The sequence below is a fragment of the Microcebus murinus genome, chromosome 8, assembly GCF_040939455.1.
Source record: "Microcebus murinus isolate Inina chromosome 8, M.murinus_Inina_mat1.0, whole genome shotgun sequence".
NCBI lineage: Eukaryota > Metazoa > Chordata > Mammalia > Primates > Cheirogaleidae > Microcebus > Microcebus murinus.
The window spans coordinates 42,962,223-42,982,878 of NC_134111.1; positions in this window are offsets into that span (position 1 = coordinate 42,962,223).

Below are 20,656 nucleotides of genomic sequence, written 5' to 3' on the forward strand. Positions count from 1 at the left end.
GGCCAATTTACTATCCTAGGAATTTGAGTTGCCTCAGAGACCACATATTTGGACCTACCTCTTGGTAGTAATGGTACCATTGCTCCATTGTATATATAAACTGGCCTGTGTTTGTGAATGTTCTCAGCTTCATAGAACATGTATTCACTGTCATTGTATTTTGGAGAGCATCAAGCAGCAAGCTTCCTCATTGCTGTGACTGCACCATTAGGAAGACTGGTGAGATAAGTGGGCCTTTGGTATCCCTCTGCCTGAGCACATGGCCAACCTGATTACCTCCAAAAGTAGTATGAGTTGGACACTAGGGTACAGCCTTATTATTTATGGATGATTTATCTTTGATTTATACCCCTTTTTACAAATAGTAAGCTATTTAGGAGCCAAGAAGAGAAAGTTTTCAGAGGCAATATAGTGTACAGGCATACCTCAAAGATAGTGTGGATTCAGTTCCAGAATACTGCGATAAAGTGAATACACAATAAAGCAATTCACACAAATTTTTTGGTGCCCCAGTTCATATAAAAGTTATATTTATACTATACTATAAAGTGTGCCATAGCATTATGTCTAGAGAATGTATATGCTATGATTATGAAATATTTTATTGCTAAAAAAATGCTAACAATTTTCCGAACCTTCAGTGAGTGCTGGTGGAAGGTCTTGCTTTGTTGTTAATGGCTACTGACTAATCAAGATAGTGGTTGCTGAAGGTTTAGGTGCCTGTGGCAATTTCTTACAATAAGATAATAATGAAGTATGCAACATCAATTTCTTGTCCCGTTCATGAAAGACTTCTCTGTAGCATGAGATACTGTTTGATAGCATTTTGCCTACTAGAATTTCATTCAAAATTAGAGTCAATTCTCTCAAACCCTACCACTGCTATATCAACTAAGTTTATATAAATTTCTAAATCCTTTGTTGTCATTTCAACAGTGTTCACAGCATCTTCACCAGGGGTAGAGTCCATCTCAAGAAACCACTTTCTTTGCTCATCCATAAGAAGCAACTCCTCATCCATTCAGATTTTATAATGAGATTGCAACAATTTAGTCACATATTCAGCCTCCACTTCTAATTCTAGTTCCCCTGCTATTTCCACCACACTGGCTGTTACTTCTTACACTGAAGTCTTGAACCCTTCAAAGTCATTCATGAGCATTGGAATCAACTTCTTCCAAACTTCTATTAATGTTGATATTTTTACCTCCTTCCATGAATCATTAATGTTCTTCATGACATCTACAATTGTGAATCCTTTCCAGAAAGTTTTCAGTTTACTTTGCTCAGATTCATCTGAGGAATTGCTATCTATAATAGCTATAGCCTTACAAAATGTATTTCTCAAATAATAAGACTTGAAAGTAAAACTTACTCTTTCATCCATGTGCTACAGAATGGCTGTTATGCTAGCAGATATGAAAACAATGTTAATATCCTTGGATATCTTCATCACAGCTCTTGGATGAGAAGGGGCATTGTTGATGAGCAGTAATATTTTGAAAAGAATTTTTTTTTTCTGAGCAGCAGGTCTCAATGGTGGGCTTAAAATATTCAGTAAACCATGCTGTCAACAGATGTGGTGTCATCAGACTTTGTTGTTCCATTTATAGAGCACAAGCAGAGTAGTTTAGCATAATTCTTAAGGGCCCTAGGATATTTTTGAAGGGTAAATGAACATTGATTTCAAGTTAAAATCAAAAGCTGCATTAGCCTCTTACAAGAGAGTCAGCCGGTCCTTTGAAGCACTGAAGCCAGGCAATGACTACTCCTCTCTATCTTTGAAATCCTACATGGCATCTTCCTTTAATATAAGTCTGTTTTGTCTACATTGAAAATCCTTAGTGTAGCCATCATCAATTATCTTAGCTACATGTTCTCAACACCTTGCTGCAAGCTTCTACTTAAGCACTTGCTACTTCACCTTGCACTTTTGTGTTATGGAGACAGCTTCTTTCTGTAAACCTCATGAACTAACCTCTGCTAGCTTCGACCTTTTCTTCTGCAGCTTCCTCACCTCTCTCTGCTTTCACAGAACGAAGAGAGTCAGGGCCTTGCTATGGATCAGGCTTTGGCTTAAGACAATGCTGTGGCTGATTTGATCTTCTATTCAGACCACTCAAACTTTCTCCATATCAGCAATAAAGCTGTTTCTTTCTTATCATTTGTGTGTTCACTGGAGTAGCAATTTTAATTTCCCTCAAGATCTTTACCTTTGCATTCATGACTTGGCTAACTGGCACAAGATGCCTAGCTTTTGACCTATCTTGGCTTTCTACATGCCTTCCTTACCAAGCTTAATCATTTCTAGCTTTTGATTCAAAGTGAGAGATATCTGACTCTTCCTTTTACTTGGATACTTAGAAGCTACTGTATGGTTATTAACTAGCCTAATTTCAATATTGTTTCTCAAGGAATAGGGAGGCCCAAGGAAAGGGAAAGAGATGGGTGAATGGCTGGTCAGTGAGGCAGTCAGAACACACACAACAGTCCTCAATTAAGTTTGCCTTCATTTAGGGGCATAGTTCATAGTGACCCAAAACAATTAAAATAGTATCTTTAAAGATTGATGATCACAGATCTCCATAACAGATATAATAATAATAAGAATGTTTGAAACGTTTTGGGAATTATCAAAATGAGACATAGAGACACAGAGAAAAGGACACAGAGAAAGACACAGTTTCCATGTCATTTTCGAATCACGATGCCAACAGATTTACTTAATGCAAAGTTGTCACAAAACTTCAATTTGTAAAAAATGCAACATTTTCAAAGTGCAATAAAGTGAAGTACAATAAAACAAGGTTATGCTTGTATAGGTTATGAGTGCTGGCTGTAGAGCCACACTATCATAGCCTACCTAAATGATAGCTTGCCATTTACTAGTTGTGTGGCCTCATTCAAGTTTTTTAACTTCTTTATCCTGCAGTTTTCTCATCTGTAAATTTGGGATAAAAATAGATGAAGTAAATTAATTTTAGCAAACTGCTTAGAACAATACCTTGAAGATTGTAAGCACTCAGTATTCTGGTTGATTCAGAAGGGTGATTTTAGATTTGCTATGTTCCTGTCTTGCCAATTCTGTGTAAGAAAGCCAGGTACTAAGACAGACTTACTGTGAAGCTAATTAAAGTTAATTTTCAGAGTTCGGAACTTTCCAAGGCTCATCTACCTATTTTTGTATTTTTTTTCTTAAGAGCACACCCCAAGTTCTATAAGCTCCAGGTCCAATAAAACCTAGTTCCACCCCTGGTTAAGTTTGGTGGACCCAATCTGGATAACTCATAACTATACTAGGAGGATTTCTTTAACTCGGTTTTACTAAGATGATAAAAAGAAAAGTTGAGAATGATTGAATACTAATTCAGAAATAAGAATATATTCAAGTCACAGTATATAAAATTTTGGTAATTACTTTATTCTTATTCTATAAGAATAATTAATAATAGCTTTAAGAATATAGGTTTCAAACAGTGAGGTTGCGACCATAACCAAGTGTATAAAATATTATTATTTGAACTGATACTCCAGAATCCCTTTAAAGGAGAGAGCTGCCTTTGAGGAAGGAGCACAGGTTCTTGGAATGGGACTTCCACTCCCTGGTAGGGTGACACCAAGCTACAAAAGAAGAAAGCAATTGCTCATTTAATAGAAGGAAGAAGAATCTGAGGTTCCCCAAGCTATCTGCAAAAAGGAAATTGAGGAAGAGAAAGGGGTGAGGGATAGTGAGCTGTACATTCTGCAAAATGAATCCTCACAGAGGGCCTTCCAAATTTTCCATAAAGCCTTTTGAATTCATAAAAGTTGTGTAAGTGAATATTTATTTTGAGAATCTAAAGAAGTAGCTGAGTTTAACTGCTGGGCTAGCTTATGAGGATGCTTGTCCTTTAAAAGTGTAATTGCCCAGGGAACATATACAAAATCCCAGGGAAGGTGCTATAGTTTGTGTGTCCCCAGAAGCAGACACTGAGACAAGGACTCTAGTGCAAATAGTTTCTTTAGAAGAGAAAAAACCACTAGTAGGGCACAGAGGACATGAGATAAGGGGGAAAAAGGCAGCCAAAGACATTCATTATTAAGCCATTAACCACTGTAGGTGACTTGACTTAATCATGTTAAGAAAAGGGGAGTCCATGTATTTATATATCATTCTTGTCAGTCATTGTTTGAGGGCTGCTCACAGAGGGTATTCCTTGTCACCTCTGGCCCCAAAAGGTAAAGTAAATAAAAGCAGGTTCTGAACGTTGAAATTTGGGTGCAACTCAAGCACCAACATCATCTACTCAGTGGACTTTGTATTTCCATTGGCTCTGAATAGTCTCTATAGGTATCATATTTGAAATATGTATACGTTCAATACATACCTATAGACTGGTATGTAACAAGGAGAAAAAATACCACAGACTTCATTTATTTTGAAATTATTACACTTAGGTTTAATATAAACAGAAATGTGAATAAAATCAACATCTGGGAAATATATATTATTATATAATTTCTCTAAACATTATTAATTTGGGGGTTTCCATCTTTAGTGTTTCATTTATCTTTTTATTCCCTCATAGTTTCAATCCAAGTATTGAATTTTCTTTGGCCTGAAAACATTTTAGTTCCTTTCCAAGCGAACAATGACTCCCTTTTCTTCTATCCTTTAACTTCCACAATAGAGTCGCTAATACTGGGGGCCATCCCAGCCTCCATGATTATGAAGACAGCCCTGGATATCTTCCTTCATAGTTCCACAAGGGTTATCAACCTGCTTTTTCTCTACTTCAGGTGGAAGTTTTTCTTCTGAACCAATTATCCTCCTATCTTTGTCCTCTGAAGAATTGGTTTTCCACTCCCAGCTATTTTCTTTCTTAGGGTAAGTTTTATGTCTGGGTCATTTTGCTTATTTCTCTACCTTCTTAAAAACTGGATTCCTCTGCCTTAGAGAATTCTCAACTTCACATAGTATTTGACATGTATAAAATTTCTTCGATTCTAAGGGAATTTTGTTTTGCTGCTACTTGAGAAGTGCAAAGCAGGTCATCAGTTCAAAAACACAGAAACATATGTTACCTACAGAAAGAACCCACAGCTGTATTTTGCAAGTGCTATAAAAATCATCTTGTAAGTGAATTATCCAACTACTATGTTTTAGCTTCCCTTACACATGAATAGGTACAACTTTTGTAAATTATTGAACTCTGAAAACACTTCATCAATGACTAAAAAAGAGTTATTCTTAATTATACTTGACCATTTTTGTAATTTGTTGGCTATACCCTAATAGTCATCCTCCTAACAACACTAAAAATTACTGACTACATATATGGAAGCTAATTCTTTGTGAGAATAACTTGTAATAACCAAACATTTGTCTCAATAACTCCAACATTTTGTTAGGAAAGGTTGCTAACTGCTGTCACAAACCCATGCAATGGTATAGGAGAAAAGTGACAATGACACTGATATCCAAAGAATAAAGAGTGACTGATGGCCTTTTGACATAATCTTGAAATGGTTGTTCTCATACTTAATATATACATACTTAATAAATACTTAATATAATCAATTAAGAAGAGGACACCATGGCAGTCCAACGAGGTAATATAGTCTTTCTTGGCCATGGGACAAGGGAGGGAGGTTGGCAGTTCTGTGTATATGGGGACTTGGGGGAGGCGGGTTTGCTCCATCCAGACTTTTCGTCAAACTCTAGTTCCAGGAACAGAGAATTCAAGACAAAACAAAGATTTTTAAGGTTTCCCTGGATTATTTATCCACCTACCTCTGGACCTGACAGTCAAGCCAAAAGAGTATACATAGTAGCAAATCTGGCATGGGAGGTCTTGGCCAAGTGCCCTATCCTGGGACAGTGGGAATGTTTTATTATTTAACCCATACACATGGAGCACCTATGGTTTGCTCAACCCTCTCAGTGGAGGCATTTTAACTGCAATGTTGTAACAGCGTTTCTAGAGCAACTGGATTCAAATCAATCCAAAGAAACAGTGTCACGCCCACTCTGCTCCCAGCTGGGTGCACAGCAGCCAGGCCAGAGAGTAGCCTCAGATGGCACAGACTGCAGAGGGGGAAAGTGTTGATTGATCATAAGCGATTAGGCAGTAATTAGGCACTGATTGACTGTGAAGATGGGAATTCAGGTGTGGGGAATGCAGGCCTCCTAGTTAATGATGGAGAGATGTTTCTCAACTGTTGTTATGTTTTACCTTCCCAAATATGTTACGTTGCTTTGTTCAATAATATCTGTCCTGTCCCCCACTTCCAGCTCTCTGCACCAATTCTGCGCAGTTAAGCAGTGGCCCGCTGTCTGCCTCTCTATACCCATGTCTTACAAAGTGTAGTAACATTATTCAACACATTCATTGAGAGTAAGAGACTTTGTAGCTTAAAACAGCCATATTGTTACCATACTCATCAGTTTATATAGTTATAGATAATGCTAAAAACATTTTCCAGTAACAATAACTTTTTGAGCATCTAACCATCCAATGTTAACCACTGAGAATAGAAATAATAGTAAGAGTAATAGAATATGAGCACTGTTTTCAAGGAGTTTATAATCTAATGGATAGGGAGGCAAATGAGCTAATTATTATAACGTAGTGTGATAGTAACCACGAAAAGCAGTGAGGAAGAGCCAAGGTAGAGGGATAGGGAATAGAGTATAAGGAAAATGCTGCTAGTATAGGATTCTTGGAGGAAAAGACACCTACTTCCTGTTTACAAGGATGAACAAGAAATATTCAAAATGGGTATAGTAGGACAATCTAGATAGAGAACCTAGAGATAATATTGTATATTTTGGGGAACTGGTAAATAGGACTTGAGCACAGCATGCTGGGTCAGGTACGATTCAAGTTGAGGCAAGAGAGACAGGTTGGCAGGGATCATGGAGAGCCTTATATGCCATGGCAAGGAGCCCAGCACTTAACAAAATGAGAGGTAGACAATCACTGAATGATGCTATGGACTGAATTGTGCCCTCATTCTCCTCACTTATGTGTGTGTGTGTGTATATGTATATATATGTACTGAAGCTCTCACACCCAGTGTGACTGTTTTGGGAGCTAGGGCTTTCAGGAGGTAATTAAGGTTAAATGAGGTTGTGAGGGTGGAGTCCTACTCCAATAGGATTAGTGGCTTTATAAGAAGAGGAAAAGAGAGAGTGAGAGATCTCTCGATGCGCACACACTAAGGAAAGGCCATGTGAGCATACAATGAGAAGTTGGATCTGAAAGCCAGGACGAGAGCACCCCAGACCCCAACCAGGCTGGCACCCTGATATCAGACTTCCAGATTCCAGAACTGTGAGAACATAAATTTGTTGTTCAAGCCACCTAGTCTGTGGCATTTGGTTATAGAAAATCAGGGAGTGGCATGATCAGATGTGTATCACATGAAGAGTGTACTTAAGGTAGATAGTAGATTTCAGAGTGAGTTAAGACTGAAGGCCAGAAGAAGAAAGGCCAGAAGGCCATTGAGGAAACTATCTACTCACCACCTAAATAATGAGCAAGGAGAGTCTCAACTAAGGTGTGGGCAGGGCAATGGAGTGAAGACAGTGGAACGGGCAGAACTTAGAGACACAATGGATGTTGTGGGTGATCGTTTAAGTTATGAAGTTAAAACTCTGTCTTATGTTATGATTTATTTGAAGGAAACTTTTTAGGCGAATTGTCCATTTTGTATATAACCCAGATATGCTTAACGAGGCATGAAAGTTGCAGTGTGTCACTAAATGCTGAAGGCAAATCACAGAGCGAGGGCATAATTACCAACTTCTTGCCATGGACTCCTGCCCTCCTCAGAGGCTGCCTAGCTCATAACTCAGTGGGGAAGCCGTGGCTTTTAAACATCTGGAAAGCTTGATTTCATTCTTGATTTTTTTTTCATATAAACAGAAGTTTTACTATTTTCTCCCTCCCTGAGTATGCTCTTGTGTGGCGTGTGTGTCCCACTCTGGAGAAGGCTGACCCACGCTGACCCACGCTGCTGGTCAGTGAGCCGGCTGTGATAGAAAGGAGAGAAAAGAGCTTGCAACTTGGACCATGTTGAGTTTGAGATGCGCAGGGGACATCCAACTAATAACCAGTAGGTAGCTACATATTTAGGTCTAGATAACAATTGAGAGATTTGCATAATCCATATACTATTGATCATTTATACCTAGGAGAGTAAGAAAATACCCCCCCAAAATAGTTTGCAGTATAAAGAGAAAAGAAAGCCATGTATAGAAACTTGAATAACATGAAAAATAAGAATGCAAGGAGGAGGAAGTTCCCAGGAATGAGTTTGAGAATATGAGTAGCTAACATGTATGTGACACTATGTGTCTGGGAATATTGTGAGTGTTTTTACATGTGTATCTACATCCTCACACCAACCCCTGTAGATACATACTGTTATTAGCCTCACCATTTTACTCAGGGAAGTTAATTGATAAGCCAAGTTTACCAGGTAAATGGGGAGTCAGAATTTGAAGCCAGGTAATCTTTCTGGAGAAAAGATTTAACCATTAACCACTATTAATCCGTTAGTCACTATTTTGCCTAACTGGGAAGAAAATCAGAAGGAAATGATGTCCAATGTTCAAGGAAAGTTTCAAGAACAAGGTAATGATCAGTAGTGGCTGCTGCTACTCAGGTAGGTCATAGAGGATACGGATTGAGATGCATCCAGTAAATTGAAACACAAAGAAGCCACATTGTTGGGGACAGTTTAGGGCAGCAGAAGTGTAGATCAGGGTAAAGAGATGGAGAGATAATTTTAATGAGAAGAGGAATTACTTGGAAGCCAGGCTGTAAAACACTGTCAAATTGTCTTTCAAGGTGAGTTTTCAAGGGAATGAGAGATAAGATAGCTGTTAGAAGGAAGATACAGGTGCATGTTTTCTGCTAGGCAGCTCCAAATCACTAAGGCAAGCACAAGGAGGCTGGAACTAATTGTGTCTGCCAACTTTACCTAATATGGAGCTAGGGACTGTGTTGAACCTATTCTCTATTGTCAGATGCCCTAAGAACATGCCACTTACCTAGATACTGTTCGCTACTCTGTTCAATAAAACATCTGGGAATGTTGCCTAAAGAGCATACTAAGAAATGTCTTTCAGTTCAATACTATTAATGAAAAAAAAAAAAATCTTGGTAGGTCTAGGCTTTACTATGTGTAGGTAATATGAGAGCCCAATCATATCTCCATTATTCATTCACCATATCAGCTAATCAATTCTAAAACAAATGAACATTTCATATAACAAAGAAACCAGTATGTGCTTGTCAATGAAACACTTAACTTTCCAAGTTGAATTCCAAAAAGAATAAAACATATTTCTCATTTTTTGAAAAATATGAGATAGCTATAGAGTTCTTGAAAAAATATGGACATTAACAAACATTCTTGGTAGCCATAAAAGAATTTAAAATTATTGGAAAACAGTGTAGTAGGGAATAGGACAAGAGTTCTGTAGAGTGTTTACATGGGACAAGTGTCCTTGAAATTCTTCATAAAAACAAAAGAAAAAAATAATGTGTTGGCTCAGGAGCATAGAGGATAAAACAAGAATGTGTTAAATATAATATTTCCAGGGGAGTAAATTTAAATATATATATGTCAAACATATATGAACTTGTGTATATGCATATTTAGCTCTAACAAAATACTAGAAAATATCATTAGAAGAGAAATCTCAAATACACAAATATTTCAAATAATATATAAACTAGTACATAATAAATACTCAATAAAAGTAGCTATTATTAATTCTATATGATATGATTTATAGTTTTAGATGGTTGATAGTTAAAAATAATAGATTTAAGCACACAAAACAAAATTCACAGATATAAAAAAACTGGAACAAAGACAGATTTAGAAATTCTATGACCAAATGTAGGAATCATAAGATCACAGAATATTAGAACTGAAAGGAATTTTAGAGAACATTTAGATGTTCTTTTTATAGATGAGGAAATTGCATAAGTCTGTTAGGTTTCCTCTGAATGGCCTACGTGTTGAATGGAGAGCTTGTCTCCCATACCAGTGGCATTTTACTGGATAGAAAAGAAATAATATACAGTAGAGTGAAGGATCATTTGTGGTTGACTTAGAATGTTTTACAAGAAATAAGAAGGGCATGTTTAAATTACTTATAAGAGAAAGTGTCCTAAAGGCAAGAGCAATTTAACAATGGAATAGCCACCCAAAGAGGTCATTGTGAAAACATCAATAAGACATTCAGAAAGAGATTAAATATAATTCTGAAGGGAATAATATAAGTGTCTGGCAATAACATGCACTAGGTACAGAGGTCTGAATACAATGACCTGTCATTTTCCCCATAGTCCCTGTGTCTATGATTCATGTAAAATAATCATGAGAGCAAATAGAAGGAAGGTGAGTATCAAAAGGGAAAAATCATGAGATACAATAAAACGGGACTACCAGAACTGACAAGGTAGCACAAAAGAAAACAATTCATTCTGAGATGAAGAGCTCTCTAAGCAGCATCCTGGTGGCACTTTTCGCTGTTTTGTATACAATGGCAAGGCACTCACTTGCCATTCTGTCAAAAGCCCCAAGATTTAGAAAACTTTTTTCTAATCTGTAATAGAAGTATGGTTTACCTTTAAGTTTTTATGCCCTCATCATGGAAAAGATGACCATAAGGGAAACTTCCACAAAATCCTATATACAGTCAGAACTTACAGCCAATGAGTTTAGTAATTTGTGAAGGTTTATGTTGGTAGCCATAACATCACAGTGCAGAATGAGAAAATCAGAAAATGTTTTGTCTTGGTCCACTCAACCTACTGTAGCAAAATGTCATAGACTGGGTAATATAAACAATGGAAATGTACTTCTCACAGCTTTGGAGGCAGGGAAGTCCAAGATCAAGATCAAGTCCTGGTTCATAGATGGCTGTCTGGAAAGGGCTCAGTTCCTGGTTCATAGATGGCTGTCTTCGGGCTGTGTCATATGACAGAAGGGGTAAAGGATTTTTCTGGGGTCTCTTATACAAAAGCACTAATCCCATTCATGAGGGCTGTGTAACCTAATCACCTCCCAAAGGCCTCACCTCCTAATGCCATCACACTGGAGGTTAGGATTTCAAGATATGAGTTTTAGGGGTGACATAAACATTAAGACCATAACATATTTTAATTATAAGTAACTTTAAAGATCCTTATGTATAAAGCCTCATGTAGTTAGAAAGCACTAACGTGGGATTGTTCGTGGTCAACACTGAGGGGTGCATATACATAAGAATATAATCACTCACAACCTTATCCACATCACAATGGGCTAAAACACACCCCAGGAAAATATAGACAAACATCAACATTATCTTACTGTGTGCAAAACTTTTCTAAGCAGGAAGTAAAACCCAGAAACCATATGGAAACTGTGGTTTTAATAACATTAAAATGGTAAATTTCTATATGACAGGAATCAATATAAATAAGATTGAAAATCAAGTAACAAGGTGAAAAATGAATTTGAAAGATATATTAAAAGATAAAAGTTAATATATGTCCTATATACAAAGCCTTTTGACATCCCCAAGAGAGATATTCAGTTTTCCAGATATTTAAATACATAACTTTGCAGAGATACAAATGGCTTATGAACATACTAAGCTTCATCACAAATCAAAAATGCAAATTAAATCAGGTGTTTTTCACTGCTAAAGACATATGAATTCTTTAAAATTAACAACAAATAATTTTAATGAGGATACATAAAAACAAATACTCATACACTGCTAAGGGTATGAAAAAAATTATAAAAACTTTCTAGTCTGGGCGCGGTGGCTCACTCCTGTAATCCTAACACTCTGGGAGGCCGATGCAGGAGGATTGCTCAAGGTCAAGAGTTCGAAACCAGCCTGAGCAAGAGTGAGACCCCGTCTCTACTATAAATAGAAAGAAATTAATTGGCCAACTAATATATATAGAAAAAATTAGCTGAGGATTGTGGCGCATGCCTGTAGTCCCAGCTATTTGGGAGGCTGAGGCAGGAGGATTGCTTGAACCCAGGAGTTTGAGGTTGCTGTGAGCTAGGCTGACACCATGGCACTCACTCTACCCTGGGCAACAAAGCAAGAATCTGTCTCAAAAAAAAAAACTTTCTAAAGAATAATTTGAGAAAATAGATCAAAAACTTTGATTTTTACATGCTCTTTTCCCCTAAAATTTAAATATTTTTCTAAAGAAAGTAATTATGAGTGACAGAAAAATGTAGTTATAAGAATATTTATCCTGTCTCTCTTCATAGCAAAATAAAATGAGATAACTTTGGCAAAATTTTCCTAGTAACCTTTGATGGCTCTGAGAGCTTATTCTCTAATTCCATACAAATAATACAGTAAGTAACATGTCTAGACTTTTATAAGCCTTCAGTATAATACTTCCTTTATGAATTTTATGGGATTCATTTTATATTGCTAGGCTCTTGGGTATATTTGATAAATGATGGAAGAAAAAGTTTGTGCATAATGAAATAAATAGTATATAATTAACCATTATGATATAATTTTTAAATATTATGTTTTTCCTGAGACATTTTAAGAAAATATTTGTGTTAGAGATACAAATATCTGAGATATTCCCTGAATGGTAATAATTTTAGGCATATTCTTAATGTTTCATTGTGATTGTGTATGCTTTTTTGATTCAAGTTTTAAGTTGATTTAAAAAATCAAGAATGTAGTGTCAGAATTTCCTGAATATGAATTTGAGAATATTATGGGGTTACAAATGTTTTTGTTACATGGATTGCTTTTGTACTGCTTAATTCAAAATTATAAGTGTGTCCATCACCCAGATAATGTACATTGTACCTGTTAGGTATGATTTCATCCATCACCTCCTGCCCCTTCCCACCTGCTTGATTTATGTTGAGTTTTACTTCCATATGTGCACATGAGCGCTGATCAGTTAGTTCCAATTTAACAGTGAGTAAATGTGGTGTTTGTTTTTCCATTCTTGAGATAATTCACTTAGGAAAATGGTCTCCAGTTCCATCCAGATTGTTGCAAAAGGTCTTCATTCCTTTTTTATGGCTGAGTAGTACTCCATGATATACATATACTACATTTTATTAATCCATTCATGAAATGATGGATACAGGGGTTGATTCCACATCTTTGTGATTGTGAGTTGTGCTGCTATAAACATTTGAGTGCAAGTATCTTTTTGATAAAATGACTTTTTCTCCTTTTGGGTATACACAGTAGGGGAATTACTGGATCCAATGGTAGGTCTAATTTTAGTTCTGTGAGGAATCTCCATACTATTTTCCATAGGCATTGTACTAGTTTGCATTGTACTGTCTTACCAACAGTGTATAAGTGTTTCTTTCTCTCCACGTCCATAACAGAATATATTGTTTGGGATCTTATTGATAAAAGCCATTTTCACTAGGATTAGGTGATATCTCATTATGGTTTTGAATTGCATTTCTCTGCTGAAACATTGTGTATTTTTATATGTTTATTGGCCATTTGTCTACCTTCATTTGAAAAGCTTCTGTTCATGTCTTTTCCCCACTTTTTAATGGGGTTGTTTGAATTTTGTCTTGCTGGTTTGCTTGAGGTTTTTATAGATTCTGGTTATTAGCCCTTTATCAAATGTATAGCATGCAAATATTTTCTCCCATTCCATAGGTTGTCAATTTACTCTGTTGATTGTTTCCTTGGCTGTGCGGAAGCTTTTTAACTTAATTAAGTCCTACTTATTTATTTCTGTTGTTGCTATGATTTGCCTTTGGGTCTTCTTCATAAAGTTTTGCCTAAGCCGATACCTAGATGAGTTTTTTTCGACATTTTCCTCTAGAATTCTTATGGTTTTATGTCTCAGATTTAAGTCTGTAAGCCATCTTGAATTAATTTTAGTGAATGTTGAGAGATATAGATCCTGTTTCAATCTTCTACATGTGGCTATTTTGCCAGCACCATTTACTGAATAGTGATTCCTTTTCCCAGTGTATATTGCTGTCTAACTTCGTCAAAGAGCAGATGGCAATATGTGAATGGTTTTATATCTTAGTTCTTTGTTTTATTCCATTGGTCTATGTTTTTATTTTTGTGCCAGTCCATGCTGTTTTGGTTGCTATGGCTTTGTAGTATAAATTCTGGTAAAAGGATGCCTCCACATTTGTTCCTTTTCCTTATGGTTGCTTTGCCTATTTTCTGGTTACATATGAAGCATAGAATTATTTTTTGTAGATCTGTGAAAAGTGACATTGATACTTTAATGGAGATTGCATTAAATCTGTATATCACTTTGGGTAACATGGACATTTTATCAGTGATTCTGCCGATCCATAAGCATGATGTGTTTTTCCATTTGTTTACACCATTTACAATTTCCTTCCTCAGTAATTTGTAGTTCTCTTTGTAGAGATCTTTTATCTCCTTGCTTAAATATATTCCTAGGTAGTTTATTTCCTTGGTAGCTATTGTGAAAGATATTGAGTCTTTGATTTGATTCTCAGCTTAACTGTTGTTGGTGTATAGGAATGCTACTGATTTATGTGCATTAATTTTGTGGCCTGAGACTTTGTTGAATTTATTTATCAATTACAGGAGTCTTTTGGCAAAATCTCTGGGATTTTCTAGATATAAGATCATATCATCAGTAAACAATGATTGTTTTACCTCCTCTTTCCCATTTGGATACCTTTTGTTTTTCTTTTGCTTGATTACTCTGGCTAGGACTTTCAGCACTAGTTGAATAGTAGAATTCTATAAAAATATCTATGCACATAAACTTGAAAACATTGAGGAAATGGACAAATTCCTGGAAATACACAACTTCCCAAGGCTCAATCAGTATGAAATAAAACTCCTGAATAAACCAATTCTGAACAATGAAATTTAAGCAGCAATAAAAAATCTTCCAACAAAAAAAATCCCAGAACAGATGATTTCACAGCCACATTTTATCATATCTACAAATAAGAATTGGTACTTACGCAGAAATTATTCATAACATTGAGAAGAAAGGAATCCCCCTCAACTCATTCTACCAAGCCAGTATCACCTTGACACCAAAGCCAGGAAGTGAAACAACAATAAAAAAAGAAAACAATGGACCAATATCCCTTATAAATATAGTTGCAAAAATTTTCAATAAAATTCTAACAAACTGAATTCAGCAGCACATCAAATAAATAATCCACCATGACCGAGTGGACTTCATCCCAGGGATGTAAGGATGGTTCCACATACATAAATCCATAAATGTGACTCACCATATAAACAGAAGCAAAAAAAAAAAAAATCATATGATCATCTCAATGCATGTAGAAAAAGCATTTGAAAAAAATTCAGCCCCCTTTTATGATAAAACTAACAAAATAGGCATAGGTGGAAATTATAAAAGCTATATATATATATGGCTTACATATATATGTTGTTATATATATGTATATATATGTTATATATGTATATATGTTATAATATATATTATATATACATATATATGGCTCACATACATATACATACATATATATGTGTATATATATGTATGTAAGCCATATATAAGACAAACCAACAGCCAACATCATACTGAATGAGGAAAAGTTGAAAGCATTCCCACTCAGACCTGGAACAAGAAGACAAGGATTCTCACTGAATTTGAATTTTAAAATCCTAATTGAAATTAACATATAAAACTTTGATGGTAATTTATTGAAAATGGCTTAGCTCTTCAGTATTTCCTTTTGGAAGTTTCTGTCAAACAAAATGTAGAAAAAAATTCTGTCCTTTAACCTTATATTTATGTTGTCACTTTAAGTACTTAACTTATAGGAGCACCGAAACAAAATATCATGGAAGGAAGAATAGTTAATATAATTTTCCTACGGAGTACAATTCTTATTTTTTTAATTTTTTAAGGAGTAATTTTTAATGTTTGTTTCTTTAATTTTCTTGTCACATGAGAGCTAGAAACTGAACTGTACACTTTTAACTTACATAGAAGTACATAATCCTGGGAATGTATATTATTATTTTTGTTAACTTTTGTCAACGTATGCTGAGGAGTCTGTGCCAAAAGAAAAGCTAATAAGGAAGAAAGGAAACCTGTGGCCTCATTTTCCATATTATTAAGCAATTAATTATACAGATCTTATTGAGATTCTACTATGATCCAGTCACTGATTTAGGCAGGGAAGACATTGTTTCTGTCCAGAATGATTTTAGAGTACAATATGAAGATACTAATGACAAACATATCATTTAAATTTGATAATATTATTACTTTTATAATGAAGGTATATACAACGTGTGTGACTGCCTAGGAGGATTGCCTTTGAGTTCATTTTATTTTCCTCTGGAAAAGTGGTTAAAATAACCTAATTTAACAGAGTAGTTGAGAATTATAAAAAATAGGAAAATGTATCTGACATTTAGTAGGAACTCAGTAAATGCTATTTTGATCATTCTTCTTCTCATTACTGGAGGGTTACAATGGATCCAAACTAGTCTCTGTATTATTTGCCTGGCACAGACTTGGAGACCTTGGAGTTTGAAAAACTGCCTTACAAAGTGGGCAGTAAGCCAAGAGCCCTCTATAGCCAAGAAGCACCTTGACATTTTATTTGAAACAGAGTTAAAATGAAATACATATTAGGTCCCCAGTTTCCTAAGGAGCAGCCATTAGGTTTTCTATTCCTACACACTAGACTATGGAAAAATAAACAAAATAAAATAATGGTGAAATTTTTCTGTTTTTATATTGTGGTAGAAATATCTTGAAAATTCTTTGAGTGTGGGTGTTTTTCTAAATATAGTTCTGCATTACTGTGTCTTTTTATTATAATGAAACCTGCAGTACACAGCTATAGAGAAGTATTTTCTTCAGTCTGTATGATCAAATATATGTGAGCATAGTGGCCTCTTTGGGTTGTTTTCCCCAACCTCTACAGTCCTTCCTCCTTTCTTTCAGGAAATATCTATTTTATGAGCAGAAATGTGGAAATTTCATTGGAGTCAAAATATAATAATAAGTAGAAACATGCAACTGTACTTAAGGCAGAATGAAGGGAAATCCTGATTCCAGAATCCTAACCACTGCTAAGACAGCACAGGTGAGAGATGCAGACTGAGACATGTAACAACAACAAAACACTAACCTTTAAATAATGGCACCAAAGTAATCTCAAACAGATTAGAGGATTTGAAAAGCTCCCAGAGTAAGCAGCTCATATTTCTGTTTCTTCCCCTCCAGGGAATACTTACTTGGTGTTTAAAGTTGATCTTGTAATACATTTTCTCCAATGTATAACCAAACCATCCATGGACAAATTCAAAATAAAGTACATTTTATTAAAAGCTATTTTTCCCATCAGCAATTTGGCTTTTATGGAATAAACAGAAGAAATTATCCAACAGAATTTTATTAATTCTTATAAAGAGAAAACAAAAAAATAGGTCAAGGGTGAAAAGATCTAAGGAGAATTTTAATTTCAAAGGCTTTTTTTCTTAAACTGTAGATCCCATAAGTTATATAATTTATAGTTTTTTCTTATTTTATTAAAAAGAGACTTTGTAATTCTTCTGTACTTTCTTGCCACTGATAAAAAATAGATACCAATAGGGAACAAATAATTATACCATGTATTTATCAATTTATCATTTTATTCCATTTTATAGTACGTCTCCCATTATGGGAACTATAGATTTTATCCCTGGCTCTGCTTAGAACTAAGTTTTATAAGTAATATATTTTCCCATTTTAATTAAAGGGAGCAGTTGTATCAGTTGTGTGGGCTGAGGCGTCAAAGAGGGAAGAATGGAATACATTCACAGAAAATGTTCTTATAATATGAAACTTTAAGACCCATTTTTAACCATCCTTGTTGATAGTGTTTATGTAGTTTATGAAGACTCTGGATATACCAAGAAAATAAGATTGCAAATATAGAGAAGTAGACAGAGAGAAACACTGTATATTATTATACACATGTGTGCATAGATAATGTAATAATTCCAAGAAAATGTTACTGTGATGTTTTAGCCATGATCCCAGAAAATTCCCAAACACTCCATTGTATCTCATTCTTTAACTTTAAAAATCTTATCAACAGTTAATTATATATTAATCAACAACACTAAAATGTGGGTTGTAAATATTTTGGAGCAATTCGAACAATGAGTATTAAATGTGATCGAATTTCAGTTCTATTCTTCACTGAATTTTCAGGCACATACACACAGCTCATGTCCTTCATGGTCAGGGTAGATAAGTAAGCTATAGTAATCACTGGTGATCTGCTCTCTCTTCTCTTTGTTTTCCACACAGGTATTGGAAAACACTGATGACATGAAGACTTCTGATAATAACAATCTGAGTCCATGTGTTTATTTTACCCTCTACTGAGATCTTATTGGAAAGTTCAAGAAAATATAGAGATAAGAAAGGTAGAATTAAAGATAGCAAACCAGATTATGTATCACCAATGAGTTAGATTAAGTAAATTATCAATGAATGGACAGTAGCCTAAATTTCAACCCTGGTGTCATGGGCAGAATTGTGAATCTCAAAATTTATATGTCAAAGTTCCAACCCTTAGCACCTCAGAATGTGACCATTTTTGGAGATAAGGTCTCAACAGAGGTAATTAGGTTAAAATGAAGTCATTATGGTGGACCTTAATCCAGTATGATTGGTGTCCCCATAAAAAGAAGAAATTAGGAAACAAATTCACACAAAGTAAAGATGGATATGAAAACAGAGAGAGAAGACAACCATTTACAAGCCAAGGAGAGAACCTCAGAAGAAACCAATCCAACCAGCACCTTGACTTGGACTTCTAGTCTCCAGAATGTGAGGAAATAAATCCCTGTTGTTCAGTCCATCCAGTCTGTGGTAATTTATTATGGCAGCCCTAGCAAACTAATACCCCTGGCAAAGGAAGTACCTACCTCAAAAATAAATGGAAGTGTTTCCTAAACAAAGCTGTGGAAAACCCTCAAGGATAGATAGTGGATGGGAAGAGGCCTAAAACCTTAATTTGGGAGTAGATAAAAGGTAGGGGGCAGAGATGATGGAAGAAACAAATTTCGTTGAGCTCAAAGCAATTGGATGTGGCATTTGTCTGCTAGATTTCACTTAATGTAAACGTGATGTCTCCTCATGTGAGAGCCGAGAAAAAAAGGAGCATGAGGTCAGCACCTTAATAGGTAGCTTTGGGTTACCGCAACTAAAATAAGTTAAAACAAAACAAAAAGTTTCAGAACTCACTGAATTTCCATAGCTCTCCTGCTCTTCTGATTATACATTTCAACTCTGACCTGACAGAGATCACTAAAATTCAACCAGCAGATGCCAGAGGAAACTCTGGGAAGCATCTGAGCAGATACTACATTGAAAAGCTTTGGGAATTTTCTAAGTGGCTTTAACTGGCCTGTCTCAAAGTTCATTTGGCACAGGCAGCTTGCATAGTTGAGTCTGGTGAAATATTCAGTATCCGATGCAATACACTCTGCTCATCCACAAGTCCAACTCTAGACGAAGCAGTACAAGGAAAAGAGAAAACCCAGGATTAAGAGCTCCTAAGAGGGAGCCCATGATAAAGAATTATCACAAATGTTCCCCCAATCAATGTATACCTGAAGTAGTAGTGAGTAGTAAATTTTGGGAAAAAATTTAAGGACAATATAGCTTAATGATTTCTAAATTTTAATTCTTAAGATTCTAATTCTTAGGCTCTAAATTCATATTTCTAAAGTTTACTTTGAAATTTACAAAAAGTCAATTGTAATTATTTTAAAAATTATTTGACTAGAAAATATATGAGTGATAGTGATGCACTGAAATTGGTTTACAACAGCTCACAAGAATAAATCTGGCATATTTTTCCTAACTCCACATTTAGTGGCATTGATGCTGACAGCTTGAAATTGGCCATGGCAAAAATATTTACACCATGAAAATTAGCAAACTCTAAAAATGGGGGATTTCTTTTTTCTCCAGATAGCCAGTAGTTGAATATTTATTAGTGTACTGTACCACTAGAAATTATATATATTTATTGTATGAAGTGAACATGAAAATGAATGATCTAATTCATTATAACAATTTAAGTATATCTAGGAATGAATATAATAAGACTTGTACAGAAATATATAGAAAGCCATAAAAAGTTACTGAACGACATAAAGGAAGACACCAACTATTTGATAGGAAGTCTAAATTTTATAAAAGATTTCACATCTCCCCAAAAATCAATCTACAGAGTTGAATGTAATTCCAACAAAATATCTATTATTTGGGAGGATTTATTAAAGTTTATTTGGTTCATTTGGAGAAAAGAAATGCAAAAAAAGAGACAAAATATTTGAAGCAAAATGATAATGGATTTCTCTGAGCAGACACTGAGATATTTCACAAGCTAGTTTTATTCACAGAATTAATAATTCAGAAAAATGATTATATCCTTGGAACAGTATAGAATACAGGAACACTTAGATAGATATTTAAATTTAATATATAAATATGATGGTGCATCAAAGCCATGGGTGAAATGGTATATCCCTTTTTAAATAATATTGAAAAAGTTGGCTACTTATGAGAAAAAAAGTTAGATCCTTATCTCATACCTCTGTAACTATCCTTTTGAAGAAGCAGGGCTCATAGATTGC